This window comes from Podarcis raffonei, chromosome 1, assembly GCF_027172205.1.
Source record: "Podarcis raffonei isolate rPodRaf1 chromosome 1, rPodRaf1.pri, whole genome shotgun sequence".
Lineage (NCBI taxonomy): Eukaryota > Metazoa > Chordata > Lepidosauria > Squamata > Lacertidae > Podarcis > Podarcis raffonei.
In genome coordinates, this window is record NC_070602.1 from 71,198,092 (window position 1) to 71,212,812 (window position 14,721).

At 39.1% G+C, this 14,721-nt stretch overlaps 1 protein-coding gene across 12 annotated transcripts in view; it reads right to left on the bottom strand.

Moving 5' to 3' along the window:
* The window catches only part of SOX6 (SRY-box transcription factor 6), a 448,703-nt gene that overhangs the window by 296,497 nt on the left and 137,485 nt on the right, over nucleotides 1–14,721 (bottom strand). Inside the window, exon 1 of one of the 12 annotated variants that reach the window (XM_053392441.1) lies at nucleotides 13,358–13,477. The exons of 10 other annotated variants lie outside the window; for them this stretch is intronic. The gene's annotated coding sequence lies outside the window, so the exon portion shown is untranslated. Of the gene's footprint in view, nucleotides 1–13,022; nucleotides 13,086–13,357; nucleotides 13,478–14,721 lie in introns of those variants that run through there. One more of the 12 variants, XM_053392432.1, reaches the window with a different exon arrangement.

A 14,721-nucleotide genomic window follows, 5' to 3' on the forward strand; every position in this document is an offset into this window, starting at 1 on the left:
GGCAGCAGGATTCCCATCTACATAGCTAAAATAGGTGAGCAGTTAAATGAAGAGGACAACAGCAAGCAAGGTCAAAGAAGCTATTAGAAGAAAGAAGGCTTCCTGCAGAAAATGGAAGCCTTGTCCAAATGATGAAAACAAAAGGAACACAAATGTTGGCAAGAAATAAGGGGTGCAAAAAATCCTACAGACTTCCCATAGACTTCTGGACTAGATAGGCCTTTGGTCTGATACAGAAAGCTCTTCTGATATTCTTATGAAAGAATGTAGTAATACATAGATACAAATACTTAAAATATTGCATTCATATAAATCATAGTAATTTGAAAATATTATTGTAAAGAACATGGTTATAAAGATGTTCAAATGGCATAGAAAGAGCCTGTTAAATCTCCAATTCATTAGTTTAAACATTCCCAGATCAATACCAAACAAATGATATGGCCAGCTGGTTATTTAACAATCAATACCTGCAGATATCTAAACATTTACTATGGAGCAGTTATCTCCCTGAAATCAGTATGATTACTCAAGAATAAGCAGTTCATGAACTGCAACCACTATATGAATTTAATAGATGGCCTCGACAAAATGTCACATTAAAGAAACTTACAAAAAAATGCCTCAAGAGCAACATGAAACTCAGCCAGTGGACATCCTTTGTTGCAGCTTCATGCTTGAGGCAAGCATGAGCTTTTATCAATATTCCCATGACTAGGATTTCTATAGCTGCTCTATAGTCTAGCAACTCTGATGGAGAGGGAGACACTGCTGTACAGATTTCACAAGATTACAATGACTTGTGCAGACACTTCTTACCTATGCTGTCATCAAGGCTATGGGGTAAATGGGTGACAAAAGTGACAAAGTCTAACTCTACTGAATTACCATTTGGATGACTATACTCCTTCACAACTAAGACCTGAAGTTTTATTTTAACAGTCTGCAGATTTACTACAATAATCTCAAATTGGGTGGAGGCAGCCGCTAATGCTTATTTAGTAGTGAAAACTGAACTTTCACCACTTTGGTGTAATAATAATAATAATAATAATAATAATAATAATAATAATAATTTATTATTTATACCCCGCCCATCTGGCTGGGCCTCCCCAGCCACTCTGGGCGGCTTCCATAAAAACCAAAAATACAGTAAAATATCACACGTTAAAAACTTCCCTGAACAGGGCTGCCTTAAGATGTCTTCTGAATGTCAGGTAGTTGTTTATCTCTTTGACATCTGCTGGAAGGGCGTTCCACAGGGCGGGCGCCACTACCGAGAAGGCCCTCTGCCTGGTTCCCTGTAGCTTTGCTTCTCGCAATGAGGGAACCGCCAGAAGGCCCTCGGCGCTAGACCTCAGCGTCCGGGCAGAATGATGGGGGTGGAGACGCTCCTTCAGGTATACTGGACCGAGGCCGTTTAGGGCTTTAAAGGTCAGCACCAACACTGATGCCTTCCTCTCTATTTACTGATAAATAGTTTCAGTATTGAGGCTAGATGAAAGCAAATATCTCTATATTTTCTTGTTTAAAACTTCAGTCCATGAAAATGTAAAGTGTTCTATGCTGTAGCAAAACATTCCTCTTAACAAGAAGAAAATGTAAGAATATAATAGTTGCCTTATATACATGTGGCAAACAAAATATCTGAACTGGGAATTTACCCAATTATACCCTATACTCTGAACTGCTACTTTACACAGCTTACACAGAACTGCAGCACATGTGCATGCTATTTTATGGATATATAAATTAATTTTGTGTAGCAGTTTGTAACACGGGCCAGGATTTATTCATTTTAATTAGTTGCATGCTAAAATACGCTGTGTGTGTGTGTGTGTGTGTGTGTATGCACACGCGCACACACACGATGTTGAGCACCTATATGTACAATTCCTACTAAACAGCAACATTCTTGCAGGCTTCACCCTCAATTCAAATGTCTGAGAAACAAGTGTGATGGTGGTGGGGGCAGGGTTTGTTTTTAGTTTTTTAAATCACTTTTACTCTATATGTACCAACCTGTGGGTTTCTAAATACAGAAAATTATTGTTCTGTGTTGGGTTGATTCATTCATTAGAACAATTACAAAAAGTCCTCTAAATGACAAGCAGTTAAAATATTATGGAGGCCTATTAGGAATGGCCTTGTGAAGAGCCTATTGCAAAATTAACCAAGTGACAGGTTTAGATGTATCATCACTTATTTTAAAGAACAGTTTATCGACACACTAGCATACTGGCTAGTGCTGTAAATGTTGCCAGAGGAGGGGTTTACAATATGCTTTGCCTTGAAAACCTAGTAAAAATAAACCTGATAGACAGCATTAGTGCCGTCTCTCTCTAATCTCTAAAAGCAATTGTGCATAGAGCAGATCATAAACTTGGGTGTACAATGTCCAATTTTTTTTATCTCTTTAAAAATCAGAAGTACAAAAGAGGTAGAATAAGCTATAACTATTGGCCAATTCACCCACTGGCCAACTCAAACAAAAAATGTGTAGGGCAATTTTTAAAAATAAAAATGCTAGTGTGAGTTGTAAGTTTCCCTTCAGATTCGTTTGCTGTCTCTCAGCAAACACACAATAAGAAAAACATTGCTGCAGCGTTTGCCCTTTGGTTATTCAAAACCAATGTGGATTATATTGCAGCAACTATGGCTGGGGTCCAAAAGTTTGTTAGGCAACAGAACCACAGTTAGATGGTTGGGACTCAGAAACATCTTGAGCAGTGCTTTGATTCCAGGTCTGTGTGTCATATTTACATGAAACAAGCAGACTCCATGGCTACCAATAATATAAAATTAAGGGTAACTAACTAAGATTTATATAAGCACATACTGATAAGTGGCACATAACAGTATATATGTGGTGTGCCTTTTCTGTGCATTGGACAAGTTTACCAAGTATAGCAACCATGTCACTGCCACAGTTATGGCCATGATCTCTCTCTCTCTCTCTCTCTCTCTCTCTCTCTCTCTGTGTGTGTGTGTGTGTACTCACTGGTACAGAGCATTGTACTGACACCTCTCTTTTTTTGCTGCCCATGGATGTCATTTTATGCACTTTTATCAATATATGACTACCAGCACCTCATTAGCACTGGTTACAACTAATAGAACTTAATTTGAAGAAATTGTTCACCAAGGATCAGTTTCAAACATATCTTTAGGTCACCGTGGTTCTGAGCCACTACAGACTTATTTTCCTTCACCACAGACTATTCACTGTAAGACACGATATACCAATACACCTAGGATTAAAGGGAACTCCAATTCAGAAGAAAAGGTTCCTCTGCAAGCTTGAGCCCTAGCACCACAACAAACCACTAAGTGTTCGTGTCAGTCTGACTCTTCTGTATTATTCTTTTTGCCTATTAAAGATTTGGAATTAAGTATGTCTAGTTCAAGGCAGAAATTAAGCAGGTTTTTGACAAGGACACAGAGCCTCAAAAGCATTTATATTACAACAAAATGCACGCAGTTCTGTCAGTTGAAGAAATACAGAAATACATACAGAAATACATTCATTTAAAGGAATGAATGAGAGCCACATTTTGAAAGAAATTTGGCACCTTAATCTCTCTCTCTCTCTCTCTCTCTCTCTCTCTCTCTGTGTGTGTGTGTGTGTGTGTGTGTGTACACACAAATACCTATTGAGTCCAACATCCTGTTTTCAAGGTGGCCAATGATACCTATGGGAAGCCCACAAGCAAGACATGAATACAACACTCTCCTCACTTGTGATTCCTAGCAACTGGTATACAGAGACATACAGCTTCCAGACATGAAGGTAGTACCATAGTACCATAGAGGGACCTCTGTAGATACACCCATGTCTCCCAGCTCCTCTTCCCCCTTGCCACCTAAAAATCTGGGCAAACAGATTCTGATGAAGTGTTAAGGAGCTATAGTATGGGGGAGAAAACTGAGAAGCCCTGAAAAACTGTTTGCACACATAAAAAAGAAGCAGACATCATGCTCAAAAGGCATATTATACATGTGCCTCCATCATCATCAATGATCTATCAACCAGTTTATTCCATATAGTATACTGCTATCAGACAGCATGCATAATGTTGCCAGGGGAGGAAAGCACTCTGACTAAAGTATTTACACCAAGTGACTAAATAAGCCAAGCCAAGAGACAAACTAGGGGTAAAATGCATAGGGGTTACTAGCCAAATTGACCTACAGTGAGTTTATTTCCGATATGCAAATACAGCAACATGGCAGACCCTGAGTCCTTTACAGGGAATGTTACCAGGATTCGTTTCATTGCACTAACATTTCTGTTTGTGGGCAGTCCATGATAGCCAACAATGAAAATCCACCCCAAAAAGTAATAAAATAGAATCTATTTATGACAGAATCCTCCTTTAAACCAAATCTTTTTATACTGATTGAGTTTGATGAAAAAGGTAATGAAACAGCAAACACAAAACTAATTTTAATAAATAAAAAATATGCAGCAATACTTGACATCAGATGAGCCTATGTGCTGCTGTCCATGTGATACACTCCTACTGCTATCAACCACATCCAGCATGGCCAGTAATTAGGGGTGATGAGAGCTACATTGTCTGATGGGCACCACTAGCTACCTCTGCTCTAAATATCCAACTCAGAAGTGTGAGTACAACAATGTTCAATCTTTAAAGCACTGATCTTAGAGAAATTCATGTTAATTCAATGGGAATATCACTCATATGGTGCTTTGGGAACTTGGTATTAGCCTCCCATCTTCCAGTAATTATGTAGTTCCCAATTAAAACCCTGGAAACAAAACCAAACTGTTTTTCTCTTTCAGACTATTTACACATCAGTACTTTACTCAGAAGTACTAATCAGACTCAACAGACAGTCGTCATAGGGTCATTAATAGTTACTTCATTCTCTGGCAACTGTAATATGATGATAGCCTTAAATAGAGTGCAAATGATAAGCCAAAAGGAGGAGGAGAAAACCAGCAATATAGCATAAAACCAGTTTGCAGAGCATAACAGAGCAACACTGAAAACAGATTCATCACAGTGACATGCCATTTACTTATAGGCACTCTGAAATCTCAAACCACAATTAGAATTATATTACACACAAACACACCACACACAATTTTGGCATGTGAAACCTGAGCCATGTTGTTTAGGATAAAAGTAAGAATGTTATGTAAGTTGAAAAGCAGAATGCAGTGTGTCTAAGAGGGAATAATTTGTTCTTCAAAGTGAGTGCGCTCATGAGGAAATTCTCCAAACTGAAGTAATGGTTATATCACAATAGCACTAATTTGCTTGGCACTGAGAGTTGGCCAGGGTTTCTACACAGATACATCTAATCCACTACACATGCCTGTCTTTTGCTTGTTACCATTTTCAGGACATATTTGAACAACACTTTCTTCAAGCTATCATGAGATGATCTCCACAGCCATTCCGTCACAATTGACACCTCAGTTGTCTGTCACACCTCAGCCAATGCCAAGATTATTCCAGGACGATCACATGCATCATGCAATGATAGAGAAAGGCACGTGCAAATGTATTTAAGTTGCTAATAGACATTATATAAACAAGGTTCCCAAAGTTGCATGAAGAGCTGCTACTAGGGAAAGCAAAATATCTTCCGTGCACTTGCATACATCTTGACAGAGCCCGGAGGCTGTATACTGGCAGCTATGCAATTCCATATTTTTATGTGCTGACAGAAAACACTATAGGGCATGGGAAGAACTAAATTTTTGGCAGGTTATGTTTTACTTCTTTTGCCGTAGATATTAAAACAAGCCATGCTCCACTTTCTCCACTGATCCAGCTGGTCCCACCCAGTGCAGTCATCAGCCTTCATAGAATTACTTTGCAATATCATGTAGCTGCAAACTCATGTTTAAGGCTGAACACATGCTTTGAAAGGAAATGCAACCAACCCAGGTCCTTGGTGATGAAATGGTTGGGTCCAGATTTGTGGCCTTCTGCTTGTGCTGGAGGAATAGAACAGGGAGGTGTTTTTTATTATTGCTCCTTCCTCCTGAAGCCCCACTGTGTTCTTTGAAAAGTTGGTCAAGAGGGTTGGGGGGTCCTTTCGAACAGCATAGGAGGCAGAGGAAGGGGAATTGGCAAAAATAGCCTCCAGCCTTCTTCCAGCAAAGAAACTCCATCAGATCCATCTGCAAACACTTTTGGTATCTTCAATTCCTTCTATTTGTAATGTGAGAAATAGCCTTTTTGTTAGCCTCAACAAGACTGAGTGTATGTTCTTCCAAACTCCAGACATACTTAGTTAGAAGTACTTGCACAATATTGATTAGTAGACGTAGGCAACAATTTCCCTTTGTAGAGGTAGCTGACCACTGGCAGAATTGCTGAAGCACAAGAGCACTTAAAATACAAAAGTGTAGATAACTTTTAAAAATTTCTTCATTAATCCAAACTGTTTCAATGATCTAATAATATGCCAAAAAGCATTATATCTACCTATTCATATATAATCACCAAGTTGTTCCACAAAACGGTTTTAACAGCCACCAAAAATAAATACTCTGAACAACAGTCTCATTCTTTCTCTGCAGACACCTCCCAGAGAAAAGCAACACATTCATGCTGCACTTCAGCCATTACATACCACCCTTTCTGCATTACCCACAGATGGACTAGACAGGATTTCTTGTCACATGCCACAAGCATAGACATTCCAGAGGCTTATGTTCCACAGCGATCTTATTTTAGGATCCATAAGAGGCCTATGTCATAGTCATTTGCAGGCTACCCCAAATAAAAGCAACGTAGCTGCAGCATTTCATCAGCCTCTGCTATTGCTCATTTCCTTTGTAGAAATCCTCCCACTACCACAGTTCTGTCTGAATCGGAGTAGAGTTGAACAAAATATATCCATTTTATCAGCCTCATTGTTACATTTCATTTGTGAAACGTGTAGCTTCTCTTCCTCCAATTCCAGATGTACTAAATTTAAGCTCAGGAAAAGATAAGTAATGTTGTAACAAATGTGTGAAAAAGAAAGAGGGAGACTGTGAAGATTTATGTGGCATCACAGGCCAGTTCAGATGTAATGAGAATCCATGGTTTATCATTAAAAGAGCGTGCCACTGTGAGCCTCCAGAGAAACGAGACCTTTCCCCTGCCTCACACCCAGTAAACCTATTGTGGAGTTTTCCCCAACCCTCCAGAGCAGATTTGGGGTGTGGGGGTGGCAGAAGAGGGAGAAAGTCACACTGTTCTGCGCACACGATTTAGTTGAATCCTACCATATATGTCTGTGTGTATATAATTTGTTGTTATTATTTTTAAATTATGTAAACATAAATACAAAATTCCCATAATAAAAATATTGGCAATTATATGTCACCTTTCTGAATGAGAATTCCTAATATGTGTCTGTACATTAAATTAAGAATACATCAACCATAGCAACCTCCCTCCCTGGCTCCCCCAAAAGCTGAGGGACTATTTGTTATATTCCACAATCCATTCCCTACTGGTATACTTGTGTAGGATAATATCTCACAATATTTACCTCAACAAGAAGATAATTGGAACTAGGGACTTTTGTTCTCAGGACCCATAATTAATGAAGACCATATATTTTTAAAAAGAAAAATTATATATAGCTCAAACCACAGATCCATCACATCTAAAAGTAGATGCCTATTTTTTATTTTTTTTACGTTTCCAGAGGATAGGACTGTATGAACCAATCATTATAGTGAGAATGTTAGGAGTAATGTATCATCTCCTCATTTTAAAACAGTAATCTAATCTTTGACTACAAGAAACAAATGCCACAAAACCAAATACATTTCCATGTGGCAAAAGAAGACAACATATATCAATCTTGACTCCGTTTAACATTTAAACGTTTTTCTTTAAAGTAATGTTCATACAATAGTTTATAGATTCATGCTGGAGTTTATTTCTAGAAAGGCACGCTATTTATAACAGGAGTCTTCCAATTCTGGGTCACTATCCCAGTGGGCTACCTGGTAGGAACCCAGGCACTGTGTCTGTTCGAGATAAACATGTTAACTAGTCACTGAACACAGATGCCGGTTTATCAGTTTTGGTTTCATTTTTACACATTTCTAATAAGCATACTGTACTCCTTTATCAGAACTGTGGTTCATTTACACTAAAATGTTTATGGTTTTGTGTTAAGATGCGTTTTTGGAATAATATGCCTGATTCTTTTCACTTTCCTTTCCCTAAGAGGAGAAAGTTGTAATTGGCCCATTAACCTTGTGCTAATAAAGTGAAATTTATAATGGATGTTAAATGGATTACTGATTCTTGCAAGCAAACTAGCCTAGATTTATTAGTGCAGGATCAAATGATGTATGAGAGAGAGAAAAATGCTTAAAAGCCCAATAGTTATATGGAAGTTCTAGTTAGTGAAGTATTATATTAACATTTCACAAACAACTTGTAATATGCCTGCTGAATCAGGGTTGATAAAAATTGGGATTTAAAATTAAAAACATTGTTTTTATTTAAAAGCTTTTTGATTTAAAAAATTTGTTGCACTAATTGTTCTATTAAAAAAATAACCTGGTTTGAAATATTACTTAAATGTAATGCTGCAATGTGATGTCAGTGTAAGGTGGAAGTCTCCAAAGGGAGCCCCTAGAGCAGGGATCACCAAACTTTTTGAGCCAATGGCTTGAAATTGTGAGAAAGCGTCTTAGGTTCCGGTCACAAAATGGCTACCATAGGGTGTGCCATAGCACAAAACTACTGCTACAGCTAGCAGGAAGAAAAGACCAGACCTCAAAATGATGCACCAGCCTCCCATTCAAAGGAAGTGCATTAGCCACTGCCATACCTGCTCAGGAAGAAGATCTTTGCAGCTTCTGTTCAGAAAGGGAGTGAGGGAAGAAAGACATATGTCCAGGTTGGCATCCAATTAAATGTAAAATGACTTCTTTCTCCAAAAACAAAGGAAACCCCCACAATCATACAGCTCTCAAGCATTCATCTCTCAAGCAATTCAATTTAAGGCCCATGGGACTTCGTCAGATCAGAAAATGCAGGCTGAAATGCTGCAGAAATGTTTAATGGAAAGAAAAACACACATCCCACTGCTGACCACTTCACAAGAATATGGTACACTCAATGCCATGCCCACTTAAATTCTAAAGAAATTCTATAGCACCTTGTGAACAAGGCAGAAAAAAACAAAAGCCCCTTTCACAGGAAAACTTTCAGACAGTGTTATTATATAAACACTTAAAACCATGCATACAATACAGAAAGGAAACCATACCTGGCCAGCAGTCTTAAAATCAAAAGAACCGGTTCACATGTTCCTTCAGTTTATTTCTTATATTTAAATGCATAGCTGCTTTACCACCATATTGCCCTCAAAAGAGTTTACACCAGAACCATTCTACTCCTCGTTACAGCCAATCTAATCTCAGGAGGCACCTGGTCTCTCCAGCTGAGCTCAGTTAATGGTGCCAGGGGACAAGGATGAGGGAACTCAAGGGTGGGAATAATCTGAACAATGGATTTCCAATTGACAACCTCCTGCCTGCTGGTTGAAGGGATTCTTGCAAGGAGTGCTGGGCTAGTTGGACCTTGATCTGACCCTGCACCATTTCCTACATAAGACAATGTACTCATTGCTAATACAGCAATAGCCATCTTGCACATCCCTGGACTACTAAAGGACAATGGCTGTACCCTTTTCTGTTTGGAGTGGGGAGACTTGACTGCGTTACTGCCAACCTATAACTAAATCTTCTTTCTTGGAAAGTCGCAGAATGGAATAGTAAGTGTAATGATGTAGATTTGTTAAACTTTCTTAACTGGTTTTTAACTTACTTACTTACTTACTTACTTATAAGAACTCCCCCAGGTCCGTGGATATAGCCCTTTTTTCAGCCAACCATTAAAGCAAAGTTATTTTGGATGGGTGATGGATGAGCTAGCTACTTTGATCTCTGTTGAGATCACACAATATTATACAGCTTAGGTTTGCCTTAATTGTCAATAAGTTCCACATATGTATGCTTCCTTTGCAGAAGCAAAATGGTAAATGCAGCTAACATAAAACTGGTGTCACATGCTTCCTGAAACCAGTATCAGACAAAAAGCTGTGTTAATGCATTTTGGATCAGCTGCAGCTTCTATTCAACCAAAAAGGGTGTCCTTATGTACAGTGCATTATAATAGTCAAGTTAAGTAAATACCACAGCATGCAAAGCAGTGGCTAGGTCCCTCTTCGCAATAAGGAAGCTTCACTAAAACACCAGCCAATGGTCGTGAAATGCACTTTTGGTCACTGTGGAATGCCTTAACCATAGAGTTTGTGCAGTAGAAGCATCTTGCATTTCTGATTCCCTTCAATTAAATTAAAATAGGAAGCAGCAAGCATGGCTTGTATGCATGGAAAAACTCATGAGTACTAAGTGATTTAGGGTCATTTTATACACTAACCACATCTGTTGGACTCTAGTCAGGGCAGGGGACATGGGAGGACATCTCAGTCACATGCATGCCTCCATACTGACTGCAGAATGTGCTGTGTGATCAGGGGTGCATATTCTACCCATGTGGAATACGGTCTGCATTTCCCCCTTCATGATTCCTCAGCACCACCCCAGATCCAGGATTACAGTGGAGCATAAGAAGCTGCTTTATACCAAGTCAGAACATTGATCCATCTAGGTCAGTGCTGTCTACACTGACTGGCAGCAGCTCTCCAGGGTTATTGAAAGGGACATTCCTGGTTCTACCTGCAGATGCCAGTGACTGAACATGGGACCTTCTGCATGTAATCCAGATTCTCTACTGCTGAGCTATACTCCCTCCCTAGGGAGAAGTGCCACATGGTGAAGTGTCACTGTGAACTGTAATTCACATTGGATTTCTGCAGTTGTGACATCACTCCTTTAATTTACCACAGCCATACAATTCTTTGGTTATAGCCAATAGCTGCAAATATATCCAATAGCTGCAATTTTTTAAAACTCACATATTACTTCCCAAACCTGTGGATGGCAGAAGCCATTTTAGAAGAGGCCTACCCCCTCCTCCTCCCCTCCCAAGGGAATGCCACTTCTAAGATTTTGCCTGCTCCAATATAGGAAGCTGCCTTATACCAAGTCAGACCATTGGTCCACCTAACCCAGTACTGTCTACACTGACTAGTAGTGGCTTACCAGGGTTTCAGACAGGTAGTATTTCCAGCTCTACCTGGAGACACCAGGGACTGAAGCCGGGCCCTTCTGCACAGTGTTCGAAACTCCCATTGTTCTAGGTGCATTTTGGACAGAGAATTTCATTAGCGCAAGCAGTTTCTGAGCTCTGGGCGCAATACTGTGCCTAAGATTTCAGATTAAAACTGCAGAGTGGAAGGAAAGGAGGGCCTTTTTCTGCCTCCCCACTTCCAGCTACTCTCTGAAGACTGGAGAAGAGACTCTCCTAAGAATATTAGGGGGGTGGGCAGGGGAAGGACTAGACCATGTGAAAAATGAACATAATATTTTAGCTGCAGTTCATTCATTTTCAGCTTTGTATTCTTGTTATAAAAATGCACGCCTAGACATTCCCCTGTTGTGCCCATAACCTAGGTTTAAGGTGCCATTTAGCTCCTAGCTGTCATATCTCAGTTTCTAACACTGCTTCTGCACGCTAAACAGATGCTCTACCATTGAGCTATGGCCCTTCCCCACCACACTTACAATAAACACATACCACCCAAAATCAAAGGAACAATGCTTTCCCCCACGCCCTGCTTCAGAATTATAATTTTATTGTTACAGAATTCTATGTAGATACAATGAATTAATCAGCAGTTCTTTCATACAGTGACAACCTTAATATAAAATAATAGTACAGTGTGTTTCAGACACATTAGCAGAGGCTACAGTGTTACATTTCCCTGTTCATTTTGTGAAAACCCACTTGCAGAAAAGAGAGGTGAAGGTGGGAAATCACCAGGTGCACGTCTCTGCAATGCTGAAATGGTGAGGCACGAGTATCATTCCTTTGGGTGCTTCACCTGTGCCTCCACCTCAGTTCAAGTACCTCCTGCTCAGGTGTTACTAGGGTGGTAGAATTGCATGTGTGCCTGCTTCTCTGCATCTATCTTCAGTATGCAAAGAGGAAGTCTTCAACATCAGACTTGACCCTAATATAGCCCAGAGATAATACACTGACTGCTGCATACAAAGATCCTCATGCCAAAGGAGTGTTCTGGTGGAACAAGCTGGATTAACTGAAAAGGGCCTTGCACTCATGCTGCTCCCTGAGGATCAGACTTGTTTGCTTAAAAGGGATATCAATTTGTTTGTGTCTAATGACTGACTGGAAGAGCGCACAAAATGCAGCTGCCGATAACTGGAAGATGGGACATCTGACAATCATTCTGTGAAGATGTCCCTCTTCAGAAAGGCTGGCTAATAATTATTCTTTTCAAACAAGATAAAGCTGTGGTTTACTGAGGTTTCCCCCTTAATATACGTGCCATTGCTGTCTCTTTGTGTCTGTCCTGTTGCTTTTCCTCTCCTTCTACTTAACTCTGGGACATAAAAATGAATTTTATCAAGAGAAGTTAGTAGATATCACAATGAGCACAATCTCCATGACACACTTATTTTCACAATTGCTGGCTCTCTTAATGTGGAAACTCTTTTATTCAAAATCTTACTATTGTATTACTCCTGCTTTTCAGTTCTCCAGAGCTTTTGCACTGGAAGAGAAATTATGTAATTTTTCAAGTTGTCACTATGAAGGATTATTATGTTTAACACCACATTAAAGCTTGTTTTGGTTTTTCTAATCTACCCTTATTCTTAACCGCAACCCAATCCAGGCTTTCAAAGGTAGTTTACAAACTAGCAATATAAAGCAAAGTTATTGCCAAATCTGCCTTTAAATGTATTTTGTTGACATAGGGGAGAAGGTGGATTATGCTATGCTTAACATTATATCTGTTTTTTTAAAAATCAGTCTAAAATTAGATGTTCCCTTAAGGAAAATGTTTAATCTCTGTAATAAGATGTCTGTGCTTACCTGACTCTGCCATTCCACACCGACAGGCTGAACAGTATTATCAGCTCTTTGGGTACTAATTCTTGCTTACTGGATGGATATTTTTCTCTTGCTGGATTAATAATCAACTTTCTAGATCAGTTCATTTGCAATTCTCTTCTGGTTAACCCTTTGTATTACCTTGCATTTAATCCTGAACTGAATGTGCACTTTCTCACCCATGCGTTAAGAAAAGTAAAAGAACAAAACCAAAACAAACTAGGTTATTATGGGATTTGGTTTAAGAATGTTAAAATTAAAGGCCTCCCAAACCAAGTCTTGAGTAAATAATAGTAAATAATATAGAAAGTACTTACACATTAAACCAATGTTCCAAGTTCAAGCAACTATGGGCATCTACTCACATGAGCAGTCAATCACCTCGTGGGAAAACCATCAGTTTTTGCCCCATGAGCCAGAGTAGTAAGAATTAGTACTACTCTCCAAATGCAAAATAAGTGTGACTGACTTCCCCATATGACTAGTTAGCTGCAAAATTATCAGTTATCAGTTTATGCAAGACTGTCCATCTGTGTAGTCAGACAGAGAGAGTGAAAAGTAAATGTGGCTAGGAGCAAGAAGATAACAGGCAGGCACCCTGAATCGCTTTTTTACAGTTCAAGTGAGGCCAGGATTATTGAAAGGGGGAAACCTAGAAATTATTGAGGTTTCCCTCCTTCTCGCCCACCTAACTATAGTAATGAATAACCAGTGCTAAAAAAGTAATTTATCAGATAAGTGCAACAGATCATGGAGAATTTGTATTATGAGAAAGAAAAAAACTAGAAAATAAGAAGGAGTAATGTTTGTTGACTGACAGTGCCATAGGAAAGAAGCTTGAAATCTTGGTATTTTAGTGGGGGTGTGGTGGATTTTGCTTTGGTTGGAATAAAATGAAAGGAAATAAAACTAGGATAGCTAAGGTGTTGTGTTAAAGAAAAGAGAATAAAGGGAAATAACAACCTTTCTATCTTGCCTATTCTTTTTAAAAAGCGATGCGTTAGGTTTAGGGAGCCCTGGGCAAAATCCAAGAGATTGCAGCCTTTTCACTTTAACAAAAATGATTTCCCTGCAAAAAGCATGCTAGAGCTGTTTTATTAAACAGCCCTGAAGTACCTTTACGTTCCCCACAGACAAAAGGCAGAACCTCTTCAAGATCAGGCCTAGCACAAAGGGGCTTGACCTCATCTTTGCACAGAGTAAGTAGCAAATGTAATATTTTTACATGGGAGTAAAGCGCTTTGTAGCAGCAGCTCTTAAAACCATTTATAGTAAACTTTCCATAAGATGTGCTGCAGATAATAAAATGCCGTAAAGTGTGAAGCAAATTTCCTTCATATTTATAGTGAATATTATTCTTTGCGTGTTTGAAGGAAAACCTTTTTAAAAATCCAATAACGTGAGAAAGCACAGCAGCTAAATTTATTGTTAAGCATCACATCACTGATACTCCTGGGGGTTTTTCTTCATGGGAAGAAAGCTTAAATAACATTTTCTAACACATTGGAGTGCTTCCCAGAGATGTGATGGCCTACAGAGGTGGTGCGGTAGAAAAGCACACAGGGAATGGTAAGTTAGTAAACAAGCTTTTTTTTTTATTTTCCAGATGGTAGACACAAATAAATCCAACTCTGTTTAATAAAATTGAACTATAGTTATCTTTTGTTCTCTGCAAGGTACA